The sequence below is a fragment of the Argopecten irradians genome, unplaced genomic scaffold (assembly GCF_041381155.1).
Source record: "Argopecten irradians isolate NY unplaced genomic scaffold, Ai_NY scaffold_0721, whole genome shotgun sequence".
Classification (NCBI taxonomy): Eukaryota; Metazoa; Mollusca; class Bivalvia; order Pectinida; family Pectinidae; genus Argopecten; species Argopecten irradians.
In genome coordinates this window covers 19,643-34,459 of record NW_027188188.1, presented here as the reverse complement: position 1 = coordinate 34,459, position 14,817 = coordinate 19,643, and the positions used below count along the sequence as shown (strand labels likewise).

General features: G+C 35.1%; 1 pseudogene; it reads left to right on the top strand.

Annotated features, from left to right (window-relative positions):
* The first annotated feature begins 5,077 nt into the window (after positions 1-5,077).
* On the top strand, positions 5,078-14,708 carry LOC138313531 (outer dynein arm-docking complex subunit 4-like; annotated as a pseudogene).
* The last annotated feature ends 109 nt before the right edge of the window (positions 14,709-14,817 follow it).

Sequence of the window (14,817 nt, the reverse complement as noted above, 5' to 3'; positions counted from 1 at the left end):
ATACTCACCTGTGTGGTATAGCTTTGAAACAGGACACTTGAAATCACAAAGACATACTCACCTGTGTGGTATAGCTTTGAAACAGGACACTTGAAATCACATAAAGCATCATCACCTGTGTTGTTGTATAGCTTTGAAACAGGACACTTGAAAATCAACATAAACATACTCACCTGTGTGGTATAGCTTTGAAACAGGTCACATAAACATACTCACCTGTGTGGTGTATAGCTTTGAAACAGGACACTTGAAATCACAAAGACATTACTACTCACCTGTGTGGCATAGGCTTTGAAAAGGACACTTGAAATCACATAATCATACTCACCTGTGTGGTATAGCTTTGAAACAGGACACTTGAAACCACATAGACATACTCACCTGTGTGTGTATAGCTTTGAAACTAGGACACTTGAAATCACAAAGACATACTAACCTGTGTGGCATAGCTTTGAAATAGGACACTTGAAATTCCACAAAGACATACTAAAAGCTGTGTGGCATAGCTTTGAAATAGGACACTTGAAATCACAAAATAATTTTAGTACTTCCATGAAGTATTTATTGAACGTTTTAAAAGCATGGAGGAATAGAGTTATGTCCTCCGCTCTACGGACAGGTTTTTAGTAACTATACGACTTGTGCAATCCGTGGCCGCCCCATCCGTAGGGGTGTTTTTTCAATTATTTTCAGGATTTCTTTCACTTTCTCAACCGAAAACACCCTCCAAATTAGCCTTGACTGTTGGTAGGACCCCAGAAATAGTCAAAACCTGTGTAAAAGTTATCTAGTGAGTTTCGTTTGCATTGTCATCCTGCGGCCCCTATGAGTATGTTATCTTTTCCTAATGCCTCCCTTGGCACCGCCTACCACTTTTGGTCTTGAGTTGAGCGTTCACTAGATCCTGTGAGGAATGGCTTTGGGTTCTCTCCTCCCTTGGTTGAGACACACCAAAACTCTATAAAAGTGATCAGTTTCTGTTCCTGCTTAGCGCTCAGCATACAATATATAATATTATCAGTGTGAACTGTAACTTTATAGTTCTACAAATTAGTTTGGTTATGTCTTAATCTTTTCTTTCTGTTTTCCTACTTCTTACTTTCGCAATATCTTTTGTATTCTACCTCTCTCTCTATATTTTTAGGTCACCTGAACCAAAGTCACAAGTGACCTATTCTAATCTCCTTTTTGTCCGTCTTCGTGCCGTGTCCGTCGTCCGTCGTTATTTGGCGATAAACAATTTTTACACTTACGTCTTACTACTCCAAATACTCTGGTGTACCCAATTCCAGTGAAATTTTTGCAGGAAACCACCATCCAACGCCAGAAAGTCCAACCCAAAATTTTTAATATATGGGTCCAGGCCTCCCCAGGGGACTGAATAGTGTGGCCTAATAGTGGTCAAATAGGAGTTCAACCACTTCAAAAAGTCTTATTCTGATGTGTTGCCAGATAATGGTTAGAAACAAATCACTCTTCATAGTATTAAAAGTGTATTGAAGGGTCCTGTTAACAAAAATTGTGAATTATATGACCCTTGGGTCACACGTTTCCCCCTAGAGGATGATGGTGGGTCAAAGTTTAACTATATTTTTATACAGGATGAAGACAGACATTTTGTGTAGCATTATCTTGTCGTCATTTGTAATAGGAAATAAGTCATAATGTTGTCAGAATTATCAGTATGAGATGGTCATGAATTCCTATCTAACAATATTTTTCTATGACTGACCCCCAGGGGGGCATTATGTGGGCTGGAGGCAAAAGGGTGGTCAAATAGATGACTTAGAAAACTTCAAAAATCTTCTTCTGAAATTCTGGATATGGTAGAATCAAATACTTTTCATAAATAGAAAGGTCCTTAAGGTCCTTTACAAAAATTGTGAATTATATGACCCTTGGGTCTCACGTTTCCCCCCTGGGATGGGGGTCAAGTTTACTATAGTTTATATAGGGAAAACACATTGTATAAGCATTTTTTGCTCAATTTTCATTGGAAACGAGTCAAACTTGGTTAGAATTATTAGCCTGAGATAGCATTTTAATATCATATCCACATTGGTTCTGGCCGACCCCCCTGGGAACAGAGGGGAGGGGCTAAAAAAAGGGTCAAATTAGGGATAAAACTTCAAAAAATCTTCTTCTGAAATTCTGGAAAATGGTAGAAACAAATACTTTTCATAAAATAGAAAGGTCTTAAGGTCCCTTTACAAAAATTGTGAATTATATGACCCTGAGGTCCGCAACGTCTTCCCCCTAGGGGAGGGGGTTCAAGTTTACTATAGTTTAATATAGGGAAAACATTTATGAGCAATTTTTGCTCTCAATTATTCATTGAGGAAACGGGTCAAAACTTGGTTAGAATTATTAGCCTGAGATAGCATTTTAATATCATATATTCCATATTTGTCCAGGCCGACCCCCTCCTGGGGGCCAGAGGGCTGGGAGCCAAAAAAGGTCACATAGGCTTAAAAACTTCAAAAAATATTATTTTAAAATTCTGGAAAATGGTATAATCAAATACCACTTTATAGATATGAAAAAAAAGGGTCTTAAACGTTTGTTATAAAAATTGTAAATTTATATGACCCTGGGGTCAGTCCTGTTTCCCCTTGGGGAGAGGGGTCAAGTTTAAACAATAGTTTAGTTTAGGAATAAAAATCTTCATTAATGGTCGCATTTTTTGGCTCAATTTTTATTAATTAGGATAATGATCTCAAACTTGGTTAGAATTATTAGCCTGAGAAAGCATTTTAACTATCATATCCTCATTGGTCCTGGCCGACCCCTCTGGGGGCATGGGGTGGGGGGCTGAAAAGGGTCAATAGGGCTAAAACCTTCAAAAATTTCTAAAATTCTGGATATAGTAGAATCAAATAATTATAGATGGAAAGGTCTTCAGGTGTTTTATAAAAAAACTGTGATTATATTGATCTTGGGGTCTCACGTTACCCCCTGGGGAGGGGTCAAGATTACTTTAGTTTATATAGGAGAAAACATATTTGTGAACTCATTATTTGCACCAATTTTCGTAGGAAATTAGTCAAACTTGATTAGAATTATTAGCCTAAGATATAGCATTTATAACATCCATTATCCGTCCTCGATGACCCCTGGGGGACCAGAGGGGCAGGACACCAAACAGAGGTCAAATTGATTGAAATTTTAAAAAAATTACCTCTCTAAGTTCACAGGGTTTGATGGAAGCAAATACTCTTCATAGTCTAAAAAAGGTCAAATTTATAAATCACTGACCCAACTTCAAGGCCCAAGCAGATAGGTGTTTATATGTCTTTAATTTGTTTCATTATTTGTTTCATTATGTATTCTAACTCAGGTGACCGTTAAGGCCGGCCCATTGGGCCTCTTGTTTAATATACAATATATTTTTTCAGGTGTATGTCGCATTCCACCAATTTTTGTGTATATAATAGTTTGTGGAGAGGGGCTTACTTATAAGTTGTCCCATAGAACACACTATGCCCCTATCCCCACAATTTAGTTATGTCTCTGCAATAAAAGTGTGTTTAAAATCACAAAATCAGTCATACATGGAGGGGACACGAACTGGTTCGCCCGTTGTCAGTATAATGTGACCGGGTTGGGTGTGTTACGCTCTGGTGTCGGGTCTTCAGGCAGACAAATGCTTCTAGTGATACAGGGCATTATGAAAAAAGGGCAACAGTTCCACTATAACAAGAAGACACAACATGATATACCGCAGTCCTCCCAAAACACGCACCTCGCACAAACATACAACAACACACCCACCGCATGCATGGGAGGGCAGTCCCTTACATGGCCATAGCTGTTAATAGGACGTTATAATTAGCTATCAAACAAACTAAACAAGCATTAAAGTGCTAAAATGTACGTGTCTCGTGTACTCTCGATTAACCATATTAAATGTTTTGTTATCTTTTTCAGACTCCAACACACGTGTTACGGGGCATGTGCCCGTCATCTCCCGCGGTGTCCGTCTTGGGCAGCCCCAGACGCCCCACTTTTATGAACTTTTCAGCCAAACTTTGTACGCGGCGGGTTTCATCTCTCAATCTTTGTCCTTTTGTTTAAATAAACATTAATCTACCAGACCATGTTTGTGTGATAACAATTTGTGGTGGAGGTGTGTGTAGAAGAAGGATTATCTATTTATGTAACACGAAAATGTGCCTACAATTTGTAAAGTTATGAATGAAATATATGGTGTTTTCCTTATACTGTCCAACCTATATATAGCCCCAAAACTGGTCATTTGAGTGGTTATGTCAAAATTAATTGCTTATATAATGGTCATTTTAAAATCGCCGCATATATTTGTTGTTAAAGCAAAAATATAGGATAATTTTGATCGAGTTCTGCCTAGACCTACAAAATTGTATATGTACAAGACACATACATTCCCAAGCACCAATAGTTAGGATTCCTCCCTATTCAGTATTAAGCACATATCAGTCCTAACAAAGGAGTTTGGGCGGTCTGTCAATAATAAAATAGTATACATATATAAAAAATACCCTATATACGTTTTTATATAGTATAATAGGGGTATTTTTATATATGTATACTATACTATATTATATTGACAGAACGTCAAACTCTTGTGGTCCTAGCGAGGAGGCCTACTAAATCCGACGATATCCAGATTTAGGCACTAAGTCAAGTGCTGGGTGTTTAATAATCAAACTAACGGTATAGGTTAGGCCTACCTGTTAATGTATGGATTGAAAAATTAAGCCGTCTTTAATCTGGATTAGGCAGGGATTACACAGATTACTCCACATAGCCGTTCATCCGTGACCAGAACGACCAAATATTTTGTTTTCATATTGTAAATATTCAGTGTTTCATTTTAATAAAACCATGTCTTCTCCCTAATTTAATGTATTTTCACATTTTAAAATAATCAATGACAAAAAATTTACTATGAGCACGTGCCTTCTAAAAGTTGCCGCCTACGAAACCTTCGGCCTTTACCCATTTCTGACGTTAGGTGGCGCCCCGTAGAGGGTTCGTTGCTAGGGAAAATACCGGAAGAAAGGTGTCTGGCATCACATTCTGGAATAGGTGAAAGTTTCAATCAAACACCAAAATGTACGACGGCGATGAATCGGAGGGTCCTAAGGGAACATTTGAAATATACAAGGCAGAGGCAGACACGCTTTACAAAACAAGGAGAATACAGAAAATCAATTGAAAAGTTACACGGACAGTAAGTTGCGTTCATTTTTTTGCCATCTAGAGGATGAATGATCAGGGAATGTCATGTTGTAGATTGTAGAAATTGTAAACAGTCTTAATGAAATATTGGGTTGTCGAATATTGTGTGCATAAGTTAATGGGTGTTTATGGCAAAAATATCAAATTTGACTAGATCGACATACAGTAGCGGAAAGTATTATGTCAAAAAATATTTTGACAACTAATTTACCATTTCATATTGGTCATAATGAATCCATTTCTCAAATCCATACAATACATGTGTGTCCTGATACCGAGTACAGTAACTTACTGTAAGCTTAGAAATGGAACACTGTACTGAAGTAACAGTAATTTTAACAATTCATAACCACTGCAACATCTGTTACACCCTAAAAATGTAGCTCCATGGATTTGTTTTAAACTTCTATAGGACAGTCTCAATAAGTGAAAGTGATTATAATTACAATGAATTTTAAGTTAGTTAAGTTAAGTTGAGTTTATTTTCCAGTACAGGATTGAGGTCGTCTTACACTGGATCATAATCATACAATAAATACATACATGATACAGTATATAATGTTACATGTAGCATTGCAGGTAATAATCTATAAAGTTTCGTTAGTTAAGTTTTTAAGAAGTGTTCGATTTTTCCATGTTGATCATTTCAAGGTGTTCATGTTTATATTGTTACAACACAGTTCTATAATGACAACTCTGCTCTATAATTATAGAGAAGGTCTTGGTTTTCCCAGAATTTGTCTAAATTATTTTTAAAACAGTTTATATTAGGTGATGACATAACAGATTCTGGAAGAGAGTTCCAAATTCTGACAGTTCACACAGTAAAAATAGTTTTTCCTCAATGTTGATGTTGAATGTAGGTGGTAGAGTTTTTTTTAAATTTTCTCTAGCACTATGTTTTGGGGGCCACATCTGACCTTAAGCAGTTACAGCAGTCTTTATCATATACTCCAGAAATAAATTTTGAACACCTTAATCATGTCCCCACGCATACGCCGGTATGATAGACTGGGCAATTTCAGTTTTTTCAGTCTTTCCCTGATTTTAAAATTTATTTTTAAAAAATTTAAAATTTATTTTTAAAAAATTTTGAAATTTATTTTTAAAAAAATTTGATTTTAAAAGTTATTTTAATTAGTACATTGTATGTCAGTACTATTTGAACTAATTGCTATTGAAGATTTTGTTTCCTTCAGACTATCAAAAGTATACAATTTCTTGGCATTAAAATAAGAAAGTATGTCATTATTTTTTCTTTGCAAAGGCTTTTGGAACTACAACCAAATGAAAAGAATACTTTGGTTGCCAGATCAAAATGCCATCTACAACTTGGAGATACTTCAAATGCTTTGATTGATGCAGAAAGCCTCACTTGCTGATGACAAAACATTCCATAAGGTAATTCATAAATGTACACCTATACTACCTGTTCATTCTTTGTTGGGAATCATTTTCTCTCAGCTTTCTTTGAATTATGTATGTGTCTTTTGTTGAAATTTTGTCAGGATCGCCTTTTGCTGATCTACTAGATATCTGACATTTAGTGTAACTTGTTTGATACACGTTTGTAAAAATTAAAGATATTCTATCCACCACATATCCACAACTTTATATAGTTATAAGATGGTCATTTACAAAGCTGGTGAATTTGTATACAATATATTAAATCCAACCTTACTAAGTCTATTTCATGTTGAGATAGCAGGGAGTTTTTGCATCTTCAAAAAGTATTAGATATGTAGCACATTACAGTAAACTTTTAATAATGATTACTGTGGTGTTTGGAAGCTACCAAGACTAGCAGTCGACTATTCCAACATGGCCTGTAACAATTATTGGTGTAAAGCTTGTAATGTTGAACAAATGATGATCATACAACCATGACAAACTTACCGGTCTTGCAATGTCTTTTAAACACCCTCTGTGTTTTTTATCCCCTGCTTTCACCAAAATGAGGAATACTAATTTGGGTCTGTCAGTCCCAGTTTGTACTGTCTGTAATGCTTGGTTTCCGTGCTATAAATGCCACAAATTTTAAGCGAATTTTTTTTGTAACTTGGTCACATGGAGGAAATGTACCAAGGGCTCTCAGATGAGTTTTTGCTTGGCATCTTTCATGGGACTCCTTATTTGGTCAGAGTTATAGCCCTTTTATTAATGAAAATAAGGCACTTTCAGCTGTTTCCGGGTTAATAATCTCTCGACAATATATTAATCCAGATTGACTGTGAGTTATTGGCCTTTTGCATTAGCGAAAGCAAAGGGATAATAAATTCCCCAACGATTTTGGCTTGATTGTTATACCTTTACAGGGAGGTTATTGAATTCTGTTGTAAGTGGGGATGTACCAAAAGGCCCAGGCCGACTTCTACTATCTAGGGCGTCCGACTATTGAATATGCGCCACTTGTCTTTTATCACAGAGGGGCACAAAACTGCGCCCAAAGCTACAAGAAATTTTCGGCACTTGGGAAATTCAGGATGTGCCCAGGAGGCAATTGACAAAACTCTTTAGGATGTGAGTTAAGTCTTGAAACTCTTGTTCACCAAATAAGTCTCCAAACACAGTTGTAATGGAATAACACGGCTTAGTGCAATGAGTATTAAAGCACCATCACCAATGCTCAGTTGCAGTAACATATTACAGCGTGTATTGTTTAATGATATGCACTTTCTCTTTTCATTTTGTTATTGGCTTTATTAACAAATAAGTTTTTATCACTGAGATTTACTTGTACCGGTATTTGTTTTGCGAGGCGAGCTTGCGACACAAGGATGTTGTATGAAACGAGAGAAAATCCAATTGAGGAATTTACAATTTAATGTTTCCGTGATAATTTTCGAGTATTCTGGAACTAGGTTTTTAAACTTTTATGTTATATTTCATGTATGTTTTTAAATCTACATATTAATATTTAGCACACTACCTTTTGCTCCAGACAAAGTTCAGCTCACCACTGAGGGGGATTTATCAAATTCTTTCAAAAACATGATGAGGTAAGAAATTGGATGCTTTCAGATAAAGAATTTACCTATCTACACGTAGAACATGACGATGGACCTGTAAGTATTGACTGTCTTAGTGTGGCTGTTGAGAGATTGAAATCAAAATACAATTTTAAATCTCTTTTACCAAAATTTTTATTTACCGTATTTTTTTATTTTAAATAATTATAAGGAACATGAAAAAAAAGAAGCACAGTTCATTATACTCATTATACTACTTTTATCAAAAAAGCCCCCGAAGTTTTTGTTTTTTCTTTGTTCCTTTTGTGGTGTGTTGAAAGTGTATTTGTGTTTTGTAGAAGCGGCCTGCCCAAGCGAGGTGGTGGAGGGTATGGCATGGGACGATCACTCACACATGCTCCAGTCAGGAAGAGAAAGTTTGATCTCAACAGATCCCACCTGGTAATGAGAAAACAATCAAACAGCTTCTTGGTGAGCTGTATGGTGACAGACAGTATCTGGAGAGGCTTCTAAAGGAAACAGGTAAAGCACAAACCTTCCACTCTAAAATTACTGATGCATAATAAGACTAAATCCTACTTTAAATTGATGAATGATGCATGTCAATCATTAATGGGTCCCTAATGTCAATGTCAAAACATTTTTCAATGGATTTTGTTGGTGTTTACTTGTAGTCCAGATGTAAATATAAATTAAGATTTTAATATTTACATTTTCCACTGCAGTCCCACTAGATGTAACTTTACCAATGCGCAAGTTGGCCGTTCTCCAATAACAACCTATCTACGCACAATGAACATGCGCAAGCGCTAATATGACATCATTTTCGTTGTAAACGTCACAATTGTTGTTGCCAGCATCTCACAGAAGGGGCGTCTGTTCAATTGGCTGTTCCATCTCATGACGATAATCTAATGATTAATTATATTATATAGAAGCAAAATTTCCTTTTGGCATTCATCATAATCTTGTATAACCAAATTGTAAAATATAAGCACTGTGAAACGTCCTTTCATTGGGCATTCATGAGGCACTATGAATGGCCAACTGATCAGAGTCAATAATTCAACGTGACAATTTACATCAACGCTAGTTGCGCTTGATGTTAAATTTGCCATCTGTTTCAGTTGGCATTTCATATTGGCTATGAATGCTAACTGAAAGATGTTCAATGCTTAAATCTTAACATTGAAAATATAATGCAGCTAAGAGCATATCATCGCTGATTTATAATATGAACACATATATACTGTGAACAAACATCCTATATTGTGCTAACAAATTACAGCCAATAAAAATGAAATTAAATAAAACTTAGTAAAATGCTTGTTTTTTCTCAGACCCAAAAACAAATATGGGCAAGACGATATCTAACCTAGTGGAGGAAGGATTGATGTACCTCGACACACGCACAGACTTCTGGCGTCAACAAAAACCCATGTATGCCCGCAGACACGAAAAAATCATGCAGAAACATCGGTTTGAGTCAAACACAGGAAAAACTGTCACCCAAATGACTATATTATTAGGGGAATTAGAGAGAATAGATCAAGGTATGTGCCGAGTATTTTCTGTATTCCCTATAATTCGGTAAAACCATTTCATTTTGATGTGTAGTGAGATACAATGTGTACATTTATGTGCACATAAGGAAGGCTGTATGTTACTGGAAAAGCATTAAGAAGTGAGCTCAATTTGTTAACCGTCATATAACTAAATTGACCAATGTACAGAATTTTGGATTGTTTGCTTGATACTGATTCTCTCAGATGTACACCAGTCTACGAAGGAAATACTACCCATTTTTAATTTATGTTTTTGTTCAATATTGCAGCACAAATTGAAGGTAAATTAACCAAGAAAGTTTAAAGAAAGCCCAAAGATGTCTGAGTACTGTTGAGAACTTCACAGAAGATCAAGTACCCAATAAACTAGAGGTTATAGCAAACCTTCATAGCTGTATTGGTAATGCCTACCTAGAGATGGGGCAGTTTGACAAAGCTCTAGAACACCATCAGATTGACTACAACATGGGTGATGCACAGTAAGTACTACTGAAGGAGACATGGTGTTGTAAATGTTTGTAATTTCAACCACTGGCTATTTATACACTTTGGTGCCCATTTAAAATTTCATACCTTCATGGGTGATTGAATTAGGCCTTAAATGGAATACTTTTAATTCTGTGGTTGGAGATTTTTTCACAAATGTCACATGCAAATATAAAAAAGAATGTTCATCTGAATGTCACAATTGTAACATTGTCTTAAAAACTTCTCCTAAACTTTTAAATTGACTTTAATGAAACTTTCCAGAGATGAAAAATATTCAGTATGTCTGTTCAATTGTAATTATTGCGACAGACTTCTGGCTAAAAAAAAAACCAAAAAAACAAACAAAAAACAAAAACACTGCATGCAAATGGATAGAAAGGTGTAAGAAAGCTGGATTACCAACTGTCTCCATATTGATATCACATTAGCAGCTAAGAAATGGCCCTAAGTGTACAAATGAAATGTACATTATTTGAAGTACTGTAACATTACATTGTACTTTATCAATTTCAGTGATCTAGAAGAAGCCAAGTCAAGAGGTTTGGATAACTTAGGTCGGGTCAATGCAAGACACGGGCACTACCAAAAGGCCATTGATGTGTAAGTCACTCTGTTGTCATATTACTGTTGCAAAGAACTTAGTTCCAATCTGAAGAATTTGCTGGAGATAATTTATTGACTTAAATCTGTACATTTGTACCAAATAATAAAAGTTTTCTTAAAGATTTAATGAATATAAGTTTCACATGACATGAATTTTGATGATCTGCATCCTTTCTCATTTACTGTAAACAACTTACTTTCATGTGCAATTCACTTTCATAAATTTACTTGATCAAAGTAAATATGAGAATGTTTGTTACCACGAAGTACTAACTACCTTATTTATATTGTAAGGTATTCTAATTGAATTGATAAATATGTGAAAGTCAATCTTGGTGAATTAGTTTTGAAATGAAAAATCATGAAATTAAAAAAGAATTTTGGTTTACATCAGCTATAATATCTTGAATACAATTATGTTTACCTATGTATTGTGTATTTTTTCAACAGGTGGGAACAAAAACTTCCAATGTCAAAATCAGCCTTAGAAAGTACATGGTTGTACCATGAAATTGGACGATGCTATTTAGAACTTAATAAATTTGAAAAAGCTAGAAGCTATGGAGAAAAATCACTGACAGCAGCAGAAGAAGCTGAGGATCCAATGTGGCAGCTACAGGCAACCGTCCTGATAGCTCAGTCAGAAGGTGACTGCCCACTTTTTTTTCATAATTATGTTGATCAAAGTCATCTGGAAATTATTTCTCAACAGATCTGTTGTTCTGGACTTTTACCTGATGTTAAGTGCCATCATCTAGGAATAGTTTTGTGTCTGAAAGTCAATCTCTTTAGGGTAATTTAGATATTAGATTTAACTAAGAGCAGTTAATTATTAAAACCAATTGTTTTTTGGTATCTTTTTTATTTGTTTCAAATATTCAGTCTTTAGTGTCAATGTTTGCTGTTTATCAAAAAAGAACCTAAATGCATTATGCATTGCAAAAAAAAAATTGTACAGTTTTTGATTATATATCTGGTTAAATGACAATTTATTATTGTTTTTCAGTAAAACTCGGAGACTTGAGTGGTGCACTAGCAACATTTGAAACATCATTAGATTTAGCAAGAACACAAGGTAATGTTGATCTCATCACTACGTATATAAACTTTATGTATCCTCTACTATGTACTCTAGCTGTGTGTCAACATGAACTTTCCCAGGTATCCATTACTTTAGAGGTTTTGCTTTAGAGGTACAGCGACTGGAGTTCAGATAGCATACTCATCTGAAATATTCGTTCACAATTTGTATTTTCTGAAAACTGACCAAAAAAGAGAAGCAGAAGAGGTAAGATTTACTTGGTATTTATGTGTAATTTTTGTATTTTAGGTGATACTTCAGCAGAAACAGCCATCAAAAAAGCAATAGAAGAAGTGAATGCAAAGATAGCTAAAGGTGGGTCTAGGGGATCAGGCAAAAGTGCAGATGGTGAGATGAAAAAGACAGAGACGAAAACTGACCAAGATGGTGATGTGAATGGTTCAAGTTTAGAACGTGTAGATACAAAAATGGAGGAGACGAAAAAAGAGGAAGAGGCAGAGGAAAGAGAGAGAAAAGAGCAGGAAAGGAAAGAAGAAGAGCGAAAGGCCCAGGAGAGGAAAGAGGAAGAAGATCGAAAAGAGAAAGAAAGAATAGAAAAAGAAAGATTAGAGAAAGAAAGAAAAGAGAAAGAAAGATTAGAAAAAGAAAGAATAGAACGAGAAAAACAGGAAGAAGAAGAAGAGAGAAAAGAAAAAGAAAGAAAAGAAAAAGAGGAAAAAGAGGAACAGAAAAATAAAACAGGTTTGTTAGAAAGTTAGCATTGTGCAAGAGTATTATTTTTGGGCTTAAACAGATGTTCTACTGTACCTATCTTCATTACTGTCGTATCGGTCTAACCGTTGACAAAATAAATGATGTAATACCTCGGTATGTTGGCGACAGTATTATCAACTGGTCGAGTGGTTCTGTCAATCGTCTGGAAGGGCGGAGTTTACATAGCCTACCCGACGTGAGGCGATAGAATGAGTGGGTGGAGTTTATCTGATAATGTTCTAGAATTTGATAGGCAATATGGGGGATATTTTGACCCAGTCACCTGTTCATCAGAACCCAAACAAAATTACCAACGAAATCTTAAAGTATAGTCTTATAGAATAAACAGTAATGAAATAATGACCCGTTTATTGGAGAGGAATGTTCGTACGGCGCAAATGGTTCCATCGGCTTTTTTTAGTATATAGAGGTAATTTGCTGCATTTCCATGTAGAAGTCCGAATGATAACAACATTAGATCTACGAGCGTACAATGTTTGTCCTTGAATGTTTGAAAAAACGGCACATTCTGTAAGAAATCCATTAACAACCGATAAATCTGGAGTGAATTAAAAGTACTTTAGATGGCATTGATAATTAAGAAGTTGATTGATAAAGATACAAACAAAGGTAAACTTACCGCAAGGCGGGCCTCACGGCAGCCATTAAGTTGTTTTCAAAGTAACGTTTGTGACGTACATTCCCTACCATGAATTATGCTAGCGATGACGCGAAAAGTTATCCAGTCTCTTCCAGCAGTTCATGAAAACCGCGTTATCACATTTATTGCCAGAGCTATGAACTTCATTCCACAACAATTGGACTTCTTTGAAGAAACGTCTGTTGTAAAAACTGCCGGTAATGGAAAGTATGGAGTTCTAATGAATACAGTAATACCCAATGAGTTCAGGATAGATCTATCACAGGTGGGTCACACATATCACACGATAGTTGCGCGGCGAGTACATCACTGTCAACGTCAACGATTAGACCGACACGACAGTAATCCAAGTTCTAATAGCTTTATCAATATTGTGTACACATTTTCTCTTGCACCTTTCTTTCTTTCTGTTTCCTGTTCTTTATTTCTCATAAGTTTTCCCTTACATATTGTATACTCCTTTTCTTCTGATTCTTCCTATATGCATCTCTTTTCTCTCTATCCACTCTTTGGCATTTACTATTCTTTCTTTTCTCTCCTATGTGCTACATTTCCTCTTGCAAAGACCTAGTCATTTGACTGTGCTTTAATCGATCCAATTTAACACATATCAAATTTATGCATGTTATTATTCTTGTTTTTTTTTCTTCAAATTCATCAATTTCTTTTGTAATTTTTGTTTATACTTTTATTCTTCAGATGAAGAAGATAAGGAAGAAGAGGATTGAACTTGAATCATGAACATTTTAAAATACTATCACCAATCAAAATCAAAGATACATGACTCTAGTAATATATAGTATACATGTACACCAAAGATCATCTGATTTGTGGCAAATCGAAATTAAAGGATAAAATAGGAGCCAACTAATTACACATCTTGTGTGTCATAGTAATTATTAGATTGAAACATTTGGTATCTTGTTGAAAAAATTGTCAATTTTTTTTTAGAAAGATCTCAATCTTTTGGATAAAATGATTAAATATTCTTCCCTGATTGTACCATTGTGCAATATGCAAAAGTAGAAACATTATTTTTATTTTAAATATCCATACAAACGAAATCCTCCCTAGCCAAAAACCCTAGTCAGTTAAAATAACTTATGTTCACTTGTTATTTTATATAGATTAATTTATTCTTTTTTTTTATTCTAGTTTATGAGAGAGAATCTTATAAGGGAATCTCATTAAAATTATCCCAGTATGTGCCAAATATATTATAATACCATTACATACAGTGTATATGTAATGTGTCACTATGTATGGTTTTGCTATAAGATTATCTTGAATACTGAATGAGAACAAAGATATGTGAAATATGAATTATAAAATTTTTGGATAAACAAATAATGTTTTAGCTTTTTGTTAGTTTTGCTGAGTACCAGTAAATGATTTTCAAACTCAAAGGTGTGATCTATTGTGATTAATTTCCATATCAATGCAAATAATGTATATATCAACCTATTGCCTGGTTACATCAACCTATTGCCTGGTAACATCAACCTATTGCCTAAT